Genomic DNA, 15,157 nt, shown 5'->3' on the forward strand with positions numbered 1-15,157 from the left:
CAGTGGCATAGTCTATGATGGAAATATTCTTAGAGGGGTCCTACAATGAAGGTGAGAAAACCATATGAATTTTTCGATCATCCCCAGAGTTGAGGTATTATTATGTATTTCTCCATCATTTTACTAAGGTAAATATAAAAGGACTCTCCACTAAAATCAAGGCTAGAAGACGTAGTCCCATCTTTAGATGAACCTCGTTGTAAAATTTTGGTGCAAGTGTCTTCATTGTCATTGCTTAATGTGTTTGTTTCTTCTTGTGTGATTGCACTTATAATTATTTGACGCTCTTTATGAAATTCCTTTTAAATAATCAAAGTAAAGATCCCGGATCATGATGTTATCAGAGCAGTCTTCTTTAACATGAATTGTGAGTATATATGCTTACCAAGGCCAAGCTCAAAGAGGGTGAAGGAAAACTTAAGTATTTTAACCCTAAGATTGGACGTGCAACTCAAAAAAATAAAAATGGATAATGATCATGTTCACACATAAAATGATAAGGATTTCCACAAATATTTCTACTCAATGATAGAAAAGATAGACAAATTGTTTGCACATTATGAGAAAAGAAGGAAAATAAGACATCCAAAGAAGAGGATAATACTTCAAAGAAATAGGGAATTTGAAGAGACCCTCTTGAGCTTGCATCTCCATCTTCAATTTCAAGTTCATTTTCTTCTTCTTCTTCTTCTGCTTCTTCCCCTCATTCTCATCATTCAAATGGTCATCAGAAAAATGTTTCTAAAATGCCATTGTTAAAGTTAGATGTAAAATGTGATTTTCCCATGTTTAATGGGGAATCTAATGCAAATTAGTTAAATAATTGGATTAGACAAATCAAATTCTACTACAATATACACCATATCAAAGAGGATGAGGTGAAGATATAGTTAGCATCTCTTTGGCTAGGAGGAATAGCCCTTGTATGATGGGATATCAAACTTAAAAAGGTAGCAAGCATAATGGTAAAATCCTTTCATCATGGTTTGAATTTACATCTACATTAAGAGCGAAAATTTACCCATTACGTTACAAGAAAAAGCCATGATGAAGTGGAAACATTTGAGATTAGGTAAAGGTCAAAATGTTCAAATTTTTTCATAAGAGTTTTGGAAGAAAGTATTGGCATTAAATGTTCCTCTAGACTCACCATAAACCTTGATAAAATATATTGGCACTTTACACAATTATCTTCATCATTCATTGTTATTGTTTGATCCCATTAGTCTAAATGAAGTGTGTGTGAAAGAAATTCATCTGGAAAACAAGGGAAAGCATGGAAAAGAGGAGAACACAAAAGAATCTTCATCCATTTCCCAGAACAATAATTTCAAAGGAAAATGAAAGGAAAAAAGGTAATGACAACAAAGAAAGAGGAAGGAAATCCCTCTTGCACTCATTGCAAGAAAGATGGACATGATGATGAGCACTATTGGAAACTACACAATAAGTTAAAGCTTGAGAAGTACGGTGAAAAAGGGAAGCAGAATAATATTTCTACAACACAACAAAATCTACATTCTAATTCAGGCGATGAGATGTAGATCACAACCACTGGGATACAAGGTAAAAATTCGTTTCATGTTAGTTCAAGTTCTAAAAATAAATATCATAATGATGAAATAAGAAGTGAATTATTTCATGTAAGATTTGTATCTAAGCACACAAAAATACAATATTTGATCTGGGTTCTCATTTGATATTAGAATCAATTTTTTAAGAAGTAGGGTTTGGAAGCAAGGCCTCATCCCAAACCTTACCCTCTTGGTTGGTTGTGTGACAATGCAAAAATCAACGTCACCAAGCAGTGTCCTACTTGAAAATTGTGGAATAGTTTGGGGATGCCCACACTTATATGTCAAGAAGGCAGTCTTCTTTAGGCATGAGAACAAGCACCTTCTTAATATATATGGAGTGGAAAATATTTTCATAGCTCATTGTATGAAATTTAATTACTTCCCTGTACGGAGGGGAAACATGGAAGGAGATCTGTCTTCTCGAAATCCTGAGGACAAAACATAATTGTCCTGATGATGGACCCCCTTTGGGGTTTGAAACGTTGGCAGAATGAACTCAGAACTGTGGTCAATCCGGATCATGAATCAAAAAACTCCCACAGAAGTCTAAAATCTAACATTACTTCCCTGTACGGAGGGGAAACATGGAAGGAGATCTGTCTTCTCGAAATCCTGAGGACAAAAATTTTCAAATTTGTCCTGATGATGGACCCCCTTTGGGGTTTGAAACGTTGGCAGAATGAACTGAGAACTGTGGTTAATCCGGATCATGAATCAAAAAACTCCCACAGAAGTCTAAAATCTAACATTACTTCCCTGTACGGAGGGGAAACATGGAAGGAGATCTGTCTTCTCGAAATCCTGAGGACAAAAATTTTCATAATTGTCCTGATGATGGACCCCCTTTGGGGTTTGAAACGTTGGCAGAATGAACTCAGAACTGTGGTCAATCCGGATCATGAATCAAAAAACTCCCACAGAAGTCTAAAATCTAACATTACTTCCCTGTACAGAGGGGAAACATGGAAGGAGATCTGTCTTCTCGAAATCCTGAGGACAAAACATAATTGTCCTGATGATGGACCCCCTTTGGGGTTTGAAACGTTGGCAGAATGAACTCAGAACTGTGGTCAATCCGGATCATGAATAAAAAAACTCCCACAGAAGTCTAAAATCTAACAATTCAACTCTTGTTAGTATAGGGCAGATGAAAGACTCATGAAATCTAGAAAGAAATGTATGTTCATGGTTGTGAGAGGTTGAGACATCTAATTATTTTAAAGGATGTGATCCTTCTCATAGGAAATAATTGTTTGATATTTTCTCTAACTATGATGAGATTTTTCAGGAACTGGGAGGATTGCCTCCCATGAGGGAAATTCAACATGATATCTATCTTAAACAAGTTTCCTCTATTCCAAATGTGGGCATGTATATGATGTTAGTTGTGGAAATGGAGGAGATCAAGATATAGGTGCAAGAATTATTGGACCAAGGATTCATTAGACCTACCTCATCCCCATGTGGTTCTCCAATTGTGTTGGTGCCAAAGAAATATGGCACATGGAGGATGTCGTGGATTATTGGGCTCTCAACAAGATAGATATCATGGTGAAAAATCAATGTCCTCTTCCTCGTATATATTATTTACTTAATCAATTAAAGAGTGTTGTTTATTTAACTAAGTTGTATTCGAGCAGTGGTTACAATCATACCAGGATTGTAGAAAATGATGTGTGGAAAACTGCATTCAAAACCAAGCAATGATTCTTTGAGTGGTTGGTGATGTCTTTTAGGCTTTGCAATGCCCTGGAAACATTCATGCATGTAATGAATGGTGTATTTTGACCATTCTTAGATGATTTCCTTTTCTTTAGTAAAACTTGGGATGATCATGTAAGACATGGAAAGCAAATATTGAATACTTGGCAAAGGGAGAAATTGGATGTAAAGTTGTGCAAATGTGAATTTGGAAAAAATTATTTGGTGTATTTGGGTCATATTGTTGAAGGATCTCAAATGAAGATTGATCCTTCCAAAGTTGATGTAATTATAAAATGGCATAAACCTAAAAATGTGAAAGAAGTGAGAAGCATATCATTTGCATGCCCTAACCAATGTAAAGCATGTCTTTTAGTGGGGAGGAAAGGAAAAAAATGCTTTTGACACTTTCAAGGAAAATATCAGCACAACTCCAATACTAGCCTTGTCAGAACTTCAACAACCATTCAATATTGAGACAGATGCTAGTGGATATGCCACGGGTGCAGAAATAATCTGGATCTGAGGGCTCATGGAAAAATCCCACATGTGCCATTAATTCTTGTCAAATATTTTGAGACAAACATGCACTTTTCAGAAGTTGTTTGTGTTTACAATCAAAACTTGTAGAATGATGAGATGGGCATGCTGGTGTTGTTTTTAATGAATTTTGAGCATGTGATGGATCATTTTGGCATAGAAACTAGTGCGAGTCTCATTTATTATTGATTTTTCCATTTGGATATTTTTGAAAGGGAGAACATTTATTTTCATATATGCTTGAGTCTAAACAACAAATTCAAAGAGGATCTCCTCCACTTTTTGTGAGAGTCCAACCCATTTAACTTGAAGAAAGGGATAATAATTTATGTCACTTTATGTGAGAGAGTTCAACCCCTTTTAAGGGAGAATAGTTGTGCCATTTTTTTGTGAGAGTCTAGCCCTTTGATTTGGGAAAAAGGGAGGATAGTTTATGCCACTTGTAGTGAGAGTTTATTCCTTTTGTATTATCAAATGAGAATGTATCTTTGAAGGAGAGACATTGCCACTTGTAGGGAGAGTTCACTCCTATTGTATTGACAAAGAAGAGCCTTATTGAAGAGAAAATAATGAAACAACTAAGTAATTAAGCAAAGACCAGAGACTTAGCTCAAAAATTTGTGGGTGAACTATGTTATCAAGTTCTAGTGCATTTTTCCATATCGTCTTCTCTTCATGTGTTTATTTTTCATATGTGTTTCACTTATGGTTATTTCATGCTATTTATGAAAATTGTTTTAAAGTCGTCAAAGTAAAGATCATGGATCATTCATAGTGATGGATGTGGATGGCTTCTTAATCTGCATGCAAAGAAGAGGCTTTTAATTCTCTATTGTATGAAAACTTTGAGTCTTAGTCCCTCTAAAACAAAAAGGGTGTATCGTTTTTGGTTTTGGGGGTTTAGTAGTCGAGAGGCTGAGTCAGGAAAGCAATGGAAGCCATCATTTACAAAAGTAGTAACCGAACTCTCTCAAATTGATAGATGGAGGAAAAATTGTGCATTCGAGGGAGAAATCGAGTTCATTTTTATTTTGATCCCCTGTCATTTTGATCAAAGAGAGTATACAATAGAGAGAGTTTTGACATTTAGGGCATCTGATGTAGCTGGAAGCAAAAGGGGGTCTATGAATAAGAAGTCCAAATAGATCGATGTTTGATATCTTTTATACAGGCTTATGGGATCAACATACCCTGCTATTTTTTAGGCCTACGGATTTTATGCAACTTGCGTTCATGAGGGATTCACCCTCATATGGGAGTCCCTTTATTTTTTCCCTTCCTATTCTAGAAAAAAAAGAGGCAAAGAGGGATAAGGAAGCATTTTAGATGTTCTTAAAAAATATTAATGGGAAGACCTTTATTTTTTGGAAAAGGAGCTCAGATTTGGTGGAAAACTTGAAATAGAGCATTCAGAATAGTCCGGGTATAAACATAATATCTCAATGTTTGTTACATGAAGGGAAAGTGCGTCAAGACTCCTTCCATATGAAGTATTATGGAATTGTGTGGAACTCTAACATTATTTTAAATCTGAGGCTATGTTGTGGAGTGCAGAGCTCAAGAAACCCCATTGGACCTATCTCATTCAAGGATGCAATGCAATCGAAGGCTCACAACCCAAACTCATCTGAGAATCTTCCTAGGCCTTACATAGTGGAAAAGAAGGAGTAATACCCACAAATAGAGATCAAGAACTTATAGGTAAACATCATGTTCTCATATTTTCACAAAGAGGTTGTAATCTATAGATTTAATAATTTTTGGCACAAAACTCAGTACCTTTACCAATGGATCTACACAAACTAGGCCAAAGAATGTGACATCTACTTATGCTAGACATTAGGGAAAATTTTAGCCTAAAGTGCCCATGAAATTTTTATTTCCATGTCATAATATGTAAACCATTCAAAATCCTTTAAATTTAAAAAGAGGTACATGTAAATATTTTGGAGGGAAAAGAAGAAATTTTTTTTTTTTTTTTTTGGCCTATATCCTTATCGGTTTACTCAAATTTCAAGTATAGACACTCATTAGATGCAGAATTAAATTATGCATCCAATGAGTACCCATCATGCATACATTTGAGAAGACCCACATTGACAAAAAAAGATGATACATTAAAAAAGCGTGTTCAACATGTGTTTTTAATGTATCTTCAATTTTTGTCAATTTGGTTTTCTCAAAAGTATGCATGATGGGTACTCATTGGATGCGAAATTTAATTCTGCATCAAATAAGTGTCTACACTTGAAATTTGAATGAACCTATAAGAAGATAAGCCAAAAATACAGTGAAAAAAGTAGTTTTTCTTATTTTCCTTCCAAAATTCATAACTCTTAATTTATTATTTTAACTATTATTTTATTATATTTCCTTAGGAGGTCACTTTCAGGCTGAAATTTCCTCTAATGATGGTTTCTTTATAGTACACCTTTTCTTACTAGCAGATTACCATAAAATCCTAGAGGAAGGACCATGGGTCTAGGGAAGAGCTTGTTATTCACAACTCCTTGGTTCCCAAAATTTGAGTCATCCACCAGGAATTTGTGAAAATTCTTATTTGTGTTTGTTTTCCAAACCTCCCACTTTCCTTTGGCATCACCAAGTACTTGAATATATTTGAAATCTACTGGGAGTATTTATAAAAACAGACAATGTGAGAATAACAAAGGTTCTTTTTACATACGCCTACATTTGTGTGGATATTAACCTTAGCAAGGGGTTTCCATATTGCATCCAGCTGAAAAATGGACATTACTAATTGAAAAAGAGTCTTGATTAGGAAAACACAACCTTTAGAACCTGTGTATGTAACCAAAGAAGACATTTAAAAAACAACAAATAAGAGGAAAGGGCCATATACTAAAATAAAGCTATGACAACCTTACAAGCCCCATTTTTTAGATAATAAAGAAGAGGAGGATCAAAAGGACCCCCTAGCAAAGGAAATGAGGAAATGAATGAAACTGCCACTCAGGACGAGCTCCCTCCATAGACCATAGATCCCAATCAAAACATAGAGATGGAAGTCACACCAAATCTTGTAGTTATCAAAGTAGCAACAACAAAGAATGAAATGATGCTAGGAACCAAAATATCTCATAAAACGTAGAGCTTTGAATTTGAAAGGGACCTCCCCCTTGAAGCATACTTATAATATATGACATTGGTTTTTATCCAACTTGCCCCATGGGTATGGAAGGAAGTAAAAAGAAGAAAGGGAAGAAACGAAAAGGTGGATGATTTCTACAACTATATAGGTTGCTAGGCACTCCGTCTGGTTTCTTCCTTCTTTGCTCAGTTATGAGGGCTTTAAGCCACTATTGTGATGGATACAAGTGATCCTTTATCTCTGAATGCATGCCAATCATGTATCTACAAAATGTATTTTTATTTCATTTGATAATAAAACTATGTTTTTTTTCGAGGAAAAAACACCATGGTGAATGGGTAACTCATTGAAGTAATATGAGTAAGGTATAAGTTCAAACCTAGTTGCCACTATAACAAAGAGTATATTTGATAGCCCATAAGACGAATATACTAGGAATTTATGACTTAGTAAGAGCCAAGACTTTAAGAGTCAAGTCACATTCATATTCTTATTATAATGTAGGAAGTCCTTGTCATGGGGGCTTCACTCAATGAACCTATGACATATCATGTGCATTCATGGCATATTAAACAATACCCTTAATTTGACTACATATTCGAAAATACCTCTAAAAATTGTATTATTTAACCCCCTACCAATATGAACCCAATATACCTTCCCAATTTAAAAACCCCTACTTTCACTAAATATTATAGGTATCCATTTTTTCATTAACATTTTTTTATACCCCTTTATATTTTTTCATTAACATTTTTTATACCCATCTATATTTTTTCATTAAATTTACGCTCCATTTTTTATACATGCCAATATAAAAACCCTCTACCCCCTATATATCCCCCAATATATTGTGTCATTTTTTCCTCAATAAATATCCCCCAATATGAACCCACGTAGTATGGTATTGCTCCCCTAGTGAAGCCCCCATGTTCCATGTCTAGTCTAAATTGTTATAAATGATATGGGACAATAACCTTGGTAAAGGGGCTAGGTAAAAACTAGGATCTTTATTAAAAGTGTCTAATTTTCAATACAAATATTAAATGAATAATGGTAAAATAAATAAGGAGAAGAGCCTATATCAAATGGCTTTCATCATGGTAAAAATAAATAAATAAATAATATTTATAGTGTGGCTTAAATATTTAGTGTCAACTTTATATTCTTATAAATGATATAAGAAAGACAAAGAAAATTATAGTAAAACTTTGTGAATAAAGTTGGAATGTGAAGATATATTTATTTGACTAAAAATAATAATAATAATATTTTTTTTTAAATTTAATAATGAATTTGTATTTCGATCATTTTTACAATTTATTAAAAATAAATAGATACATACATACACATCAAATTTGCATTTTTTACCTTCAATAATGATCAAAATGTCTCAGCTTGATTATCAAAATGTATTCGAACTTATGACATAATATCCACATTTTTATTATGGTTTAAGTGGTCTACTCCAACTTTCAATTGTCCTATATTAAATAAGATAAAAACTTTCTTAAGAGGCTCGTGAATGCTTGACATTCAACCCAAATCCAAATAAAAAATGGAGTATAAGGATAAAATATGACTATATATATATAATGTCTTATGAATTATTATTTTTTCTTATATACTCAAATATAAATGATTTTTATAATTTTGTTTAATTATTAATAATTATTTAGTGGATGATAAAGATTTAATTTTCATAAAATATTCCTAATAGTATTCACAAATAAATTATTGAGATTTATTTCAAAAGTGTTTTTCTTTTTAATTGAATTGATTATAAAAAAGAAATGTCATATAAAAATGTGTCATATAAACAAGAGTTATGGTTTTATGAGCATGTGGTATTAGTAAACTATGGTATTCGCCTATGATATTGTAACAAAATCTATTTACAAGATAGGAATATCTATCATAAAGTTGGGGTGAATCTCCATGGTTATGAATTATGTTATATGTATTAATATATGTATGTATGTCTGTATATATGCATGTTTAACTCATATTTTAATTCTTATAATAATAATAATACTAAAGTCATAATTTAATTCATTTTTAATGATTTTTTATAATCTTGGTAATGTGATGTATTATGAATTAAGCATTTTGATGCCTATATGTTTACCAACCATTAGTTTATATGTCTATACTAATCTAATTATAATAAGAGTATTTGAAAATACTTAATCCATTTTTATGTTGAATTAATAATTTCATTTATTTAAACATACAATTTTAACAAAAAAAACAAAACTCACCAATTGATGATAAAACATAATTTTAAAAATTGTATTTTTTACTATAATGTAAAAGTTCTCTCTCAAAATATCATAGAGAGTATGACCAAATACATTCATTATATATGTCAATTGGGTTTAGTTGGAGTAGCTGGGAAGAGTGATTGTTATCCTTCCCATCCAAGTTAATTTCCTATAAACAATATGTTCAATGTTTTAATAAAACAATAAAATTTTAAAACAATCCCATGGAGTGTAGAATAGCTGGTGATAAAGTGCATGTTAAGTCACAAGTGACATGTTGACTATTTTAATAAATTGAAAATTAAAAAAAAAAATCCCATGAGACATAGAACAGTTGGTGGTAGAATGCAATGTTAAGGTATTCTTTGTGTGAAGATTATAGAAAACCTTGTGGGTTCAGGTAACAAATTTTTTGGTTAAACTAACAAAATAACTAAAAGTAATTAAAATTAATTTTATTTATATATATATATATACATATTTGAATTGATTTAAAATAAATTATCCACAATATACTAAGGCATTCCTTTTGTGAATGTCATTGGTTCAAAATCTCTTGAGCACAAAAAAATCCATTTATCTTAAGGGTTGGTGTGGCCCGGGCTAGACATAGTCCCCAAGTGATTATGATAGCTTAGATGCCCCGATTCTTAATTTCTTAGCAAAACACTAGTCTTACAAGTCATGGAAAAATTAGAAGACAAGCCAAATAATAATAATAATAATAATAATAATAATATATTAAAATTCTCATAAATAAAAAATTACCAATATTTTAATTAATAAAATGAGATTATAATTAATTATTTCTATTATTATTTGTAATTATATAAAATAAATTACAACTAGATTGAGGTTAAAAACTATTTTTTTTTTAACAATAATGGAGAGTATTTGTATTAATAAAAACTCAACAATAAATACATGCAACGAGAATACAATAGAGAAAAATCTCTTAATGAATGAACTGAAGAGTTTGACCTTCCAAGGTCTAGCCCAAATTTTGAAGAGGAAGAAAAATAGCAACAGTCATCAAACAAATTCAAAACTTTGAATAGTTTGATTAATGATAGTGGGGCCTTATTATGTCATTGCTTGCACAGTGACATCTATGATCATTGGAGTTGTATTAGTTCGTTCGTACTATAGATATTTTTGTAGTTTTATATAGTTAACGTTATGTTTTTAATGTAAATTTTCAGGTGACGTCACCCCACCTCCACATCCCCGACTACGGGTTTCGAGGGTGGACATTGTCTTGACAGGTATGATACAAGTGGCCTGAAAATTTATGAATGGTTGGAACTTAACATGGATGGGATTTAAATGCTCGGGCGTCGAGTACTGTAAAATTGATAACTGTATTCAATCGATGATTTTGATCTAGGTGGATGTTGGTGGCCACCCGCCTATTCCACTTGGACTCCCACCACTGTCTCTTTCATTTTTCAATTTCCTTAATTGTAGCACAATTTACTATTTTTGGCAGTTTTTCGGGTTCTGAACTTCCAAAGCCATTTTGAGGCCCTAAATGATGTTTTTTGGGAAAACCGAGGCCAACAAGAATTGTGGATAAATGTTGGCTGGTCATAAGTTGTAGTCCTCAGACATATATTTGTAACGAGGTATTGTGCGTGTCAAATAGAGATCGTATGCCAAAGTTATGACCTTGGGAAGTTGATGTACCAATTTATCCAAACGGGGCCCATAGTTTTGACACTTTATCTCCTAGGGTTATGTTTTTAGATGTTTAGGGTTTTCCATTGTTTCTTAATAATAAATAGGCCTCCAGGCCTCATTGTAACATAGTTCAGAGGCATGTAGCCACCACATCTCTTCTCAGAGATAAGCTACCATCACCCGAGCTAGTCTTATTTCCATTCTGTTTGTTAGCATATTTCAGTATTTGATATTAATGAAATGAAGTGTTATTTATGCAGCATCTCTGTATTTATGGTTATATCTATAATTTGTTGCATTCCCATTTAAATCCAGATCAATGGTTCCAGAGCAGTCTACTCTTTCTCTATTTTTCTTTGCATGTCCCCAACTAGGTTAAGATATAAGGAGTTAGGGCTTGATCTGGTTGAACCTTTACAAGATTAGCCTTGCAAACCCGGACGACCACCCATGGGGGAAGAACAAGAAACATGAGGGAGAAAGAGATCCTATCAAAATATTGCTTGAGGAGGCCCTCGAGAGACAAAGGAACGTGATGATGGATAAATTTGCCTAGATCCTTCAACGATTTCCCACCAATGGCGCATCCATATCCAACAGCCACTTTGGAGGTGCCACTCCTTTTAAGGTACAAGTAAACTTTGACATCCCCATATTTGAGGGCCACATATATGAAAATGCTGTAGATAAATGGTTAAATCTACTAGAAGGATATATTTATGTTAATTATTTTTCCAGTCAAGAAAAGATTACTTTTTCTCTTCTCAAAGCTACCCCCCATCTCAAGGACTAGTGGGAAACCTTCTATGAGTAGAAGGATGAAAGTACACCCTCACTATTTTCAACCACACCCACTTGGAATTCGTTCCAGGACGCCATCAAGGATTAGTACTACTCTGTTGGGAGCTATGAGGATAAATAAATAAAGTGGACCACATTGCGGCAGGGAAGGGACCAAGACGTGCCAAAGTTTACCAATGTTTTTGATACCCTTCGCACAAAGTTGGGTATCAAGGATTCTAAGAAATATTTGGTACTCAAGTACCGTGACTACCTACATAGGTACATCCAGGATGAGATGGAGTTCCTGGACATATCTTCACTCGGCACAACGTACTGATACACTGTCAAGATCGAGCAGAAACTTAAAAAAAAAGAAAGTGAGACTTTGGATCTGCAAATCTGAAGTAAGGGAAAGGTGCCCCAAAATAGCATAACAAAGGGCAAAGCCAAGGCGGGGTGGGCTAGGAAAACTCGCCAAAGATGCAAGCAAAGCACAACACTATGAAACCAAAGAAGGACACAAGAAAGTGGTGTGAGTTCCATAAGAGCTCCAATCACAACACAAGTGAGTGTTGGGCCAAGCAGTCACTGATGGTTGAGCTGAACGCTTCTAAATCCGATGCATGTTCCGACTCTGAGTCAAAATCTGACAAGAGGAATGACAGGGAATCATATTATTGATACGAAGCCCAACGCAATCATTGCCACCATGAATATCCAGAAGGAGGAACCTGAAGATCTAGAGGAGGAGGAGTGCCTCTTCCACTCCTAGATGTGGGTAAAGGGTTCATCGCTACAATTCATTGTCAACATCGAGAGCCAAAAGAACCTCATTTTAGCATAGGTCGTCAAGCAGTTGGGCTCACTAACCACAACATAGCCATAACCATACACCATCGGGTGGCTTGACCAAGGACGGGATCTCCACGTCAGCCAGCAGTGCCACCACCCATAGAACATCAACCCCTTCACGGATGAGGTATTATGTGATGTTTCTCCTCTTGATGTTTGTGATGTGTTATTAGGCCAACCATATGTGTGGAAGCACATGTTTTGTATGAGTCAAGGTGTCACACTGTTATTGTTACCCTAGGAAATAAGTTGTACAGGATACCAGAGGTAGCACTGCCTACTGCCATCTCTTTGGTTACTACAAAACAATGCAGTAAGCTCATTTCCAAAACCGAGAAATTTGTTTTCCTGATGATATGCCATCAGGGAAAGAAGAAGATGGTGGCCATGAACTCCATACAATGCCCCTCCGCACGACAACAATAGATGGACAAGGTCGTGGAGGAGTACGAGTACATCTTCACCTCCCCCGCAAGGGTGCCTCTGCACTGTCATGTCAAGCACTCCATCGATCTGACCCCAGGTACATTTTTATCCAATGGACGAATCTATCAGTGCTCTGTTTTGGAGAATGACAAATTAAGAGGCAGATTCAGGAGCTGCTACAAAAAGGTCACATATGGCTGAGTTCATTGCCCTGTGGGAGCCCGATCATGTTGGTACAGACGAAGGATGGGACTGGAGACTCTGTATTGACTATGAGGCACTAAACAAGATCACTATCAGGAATAGGTACTCGATCCCACAGATTGATGACCTTTTGGACCAACCCAAGGGGGGGAATATTTCATCAAGATCGACTTGAAGTCAGGATATCACCAAGTACTGATCGAACCCTCTCATGTATGGAAGACTACCTTCAAATCCATGAAGGGCCTTTTCGAATGACTAGTTATGCCTTTCAGTTTGAAGAATGCTCCTGCAACCTTCATGAGGCTGATTGATGACATCTTGTAGCCATTCACCAACTCATTTGTAGTGGTATACTTGGATGACATCCTGATCTTCATCCAAAGTTGGGAAGAGCACCTCCACCACATCCGACAGGTACTCCAAACACTACTGCAACACAAGCTGTGTTCCAATTTGGATAAATGCACTTTCGACATGACCCAAGTTCAGTATCTGGGATACATTATTGATGAACGTGGGGTTTATGTGGATCTAGCCAAGATCCAACTCATTCTAGATTAGCCAGCCCCAACCACTCTGACAGAGCTTTGCAACTTTCTGGGTCTTGCCAACTTCTATAAGGAGAATAAGGTAGGGTGTATTGCTTTTAATTTTCAGGTTATACGTTATAAAGCGCTTCTGGATTTACTCAATATTTCTCCAGGAATCTTTAGAGATGCTGCAACCCCAAACCTCACATGCATATAAGATAACAAGAGTGACTAATTGTCACACGGAATAAGTTGATCTTGCGGACAAGATAGACCTTCCTAGAATCTAAAGAGACCTAGTGACAAGCAAGCCAATAAAAAACTATCTTTCTCTAAATATGCATTTATAAACAAAGGCAAACAAGTATTTTAGGCCTACCTTGGGTCCAATGCAAGTTTGTGGAAGCCTCGCTCCTTTGATCCAAGTGAGCTCCCTTGTTGCGAATCTGCAAACACAAACAAGCAAACAAATTAAATAGCACCTGAAAAGCCAATATCATAAAACATATTTAACATGAAGATCAAGGAATTCATGCAACAAATGACATAAGACAATTTGTTGAGAAAAATGAATCTGATTGTATTAATTCAAATCAAAGAAGAACTTTACAACCTGTGCCTTGACACTGTACAAGCTCCTCCCAGGGTCCAACAAGAAGTCTCCTCTACTTTGACAAGTTTCACTCTCTTCCCAATGAAGCCAAAAAGGTATGTGATCTCTCCTCTCAAGCTTAACTAGGAAGTCTCAATTCCACCAGCATTTACCCTCAAAAATGTTCAGCTTCTAACCTCCCCATCAACCATCCCAATGCCTTAATATATAGTGCAATGGAGGGAAGTTACTAGGTCCTCCTTCAAAGGGATAAAGCCCTCCTTCAAAGGGATAGCTCCTCTCATCAAGGGATTAGCTCCTTCTCTTTTGGGATGCATGAACCACCTAAGAGAGACCAATCCACGTCAAAATTCCTTCTAGAATCATCTAGAATTAACCCAAAGTGAGTTTTTTAGAATAAACTTGTGCCTTTTTTACTTTCACAGGGGTCCGCACCCACTCCTTTAGGGACAGAGCGAGCAGGTCTGCAGTTTTTGTAAACAGGAGGTGCGGGACCGTAGGAAACAGTGAGAGAAAGTGCGGAACCAGAGCTTTGTTGATTTTCAATGTCTTTCTCTCATTTTCAAAGCTTGACTTGAAGATCTGAGGTCTGAAACTTGCTTAGGAGGACAGTACAAGTGATGATAGAACCATACTGACTGCAAATAATTATGGTGACGATATTTTTTTGTAACACATTGCGCCCTAAAGTGCGAAGTCTGTAGTAGATGAGGATTTCATTTATCATTTAGGAAGAGTGAAGTACTTTATCATTTTGAGGATCATCTTGTGGAGAGCCCGGTCGGAACCTGTAAAAACATTCAATGCAAGATATATATATGAGATCATATCATCGATGAGGTAGGCATTCCCATACTCAGATCAAAACTGAC

Source organism: Pinus tabuliformis, chromosome 1_2 (genome assembly GCF_031772625.1).
Source record: "Pinus tabuliformis cultivar Carrire ecotype Pingquan chromosome 1_2, CPIR1, whole genome shotgun sequence".
In the NCBI taxonomy this organism is placed as follows: Eukaryota; Viridiplantae; Streptophyta; class Pinopsida; order Pinales; family Pinaceae; genus Pinus; species Pinus tabuliformis.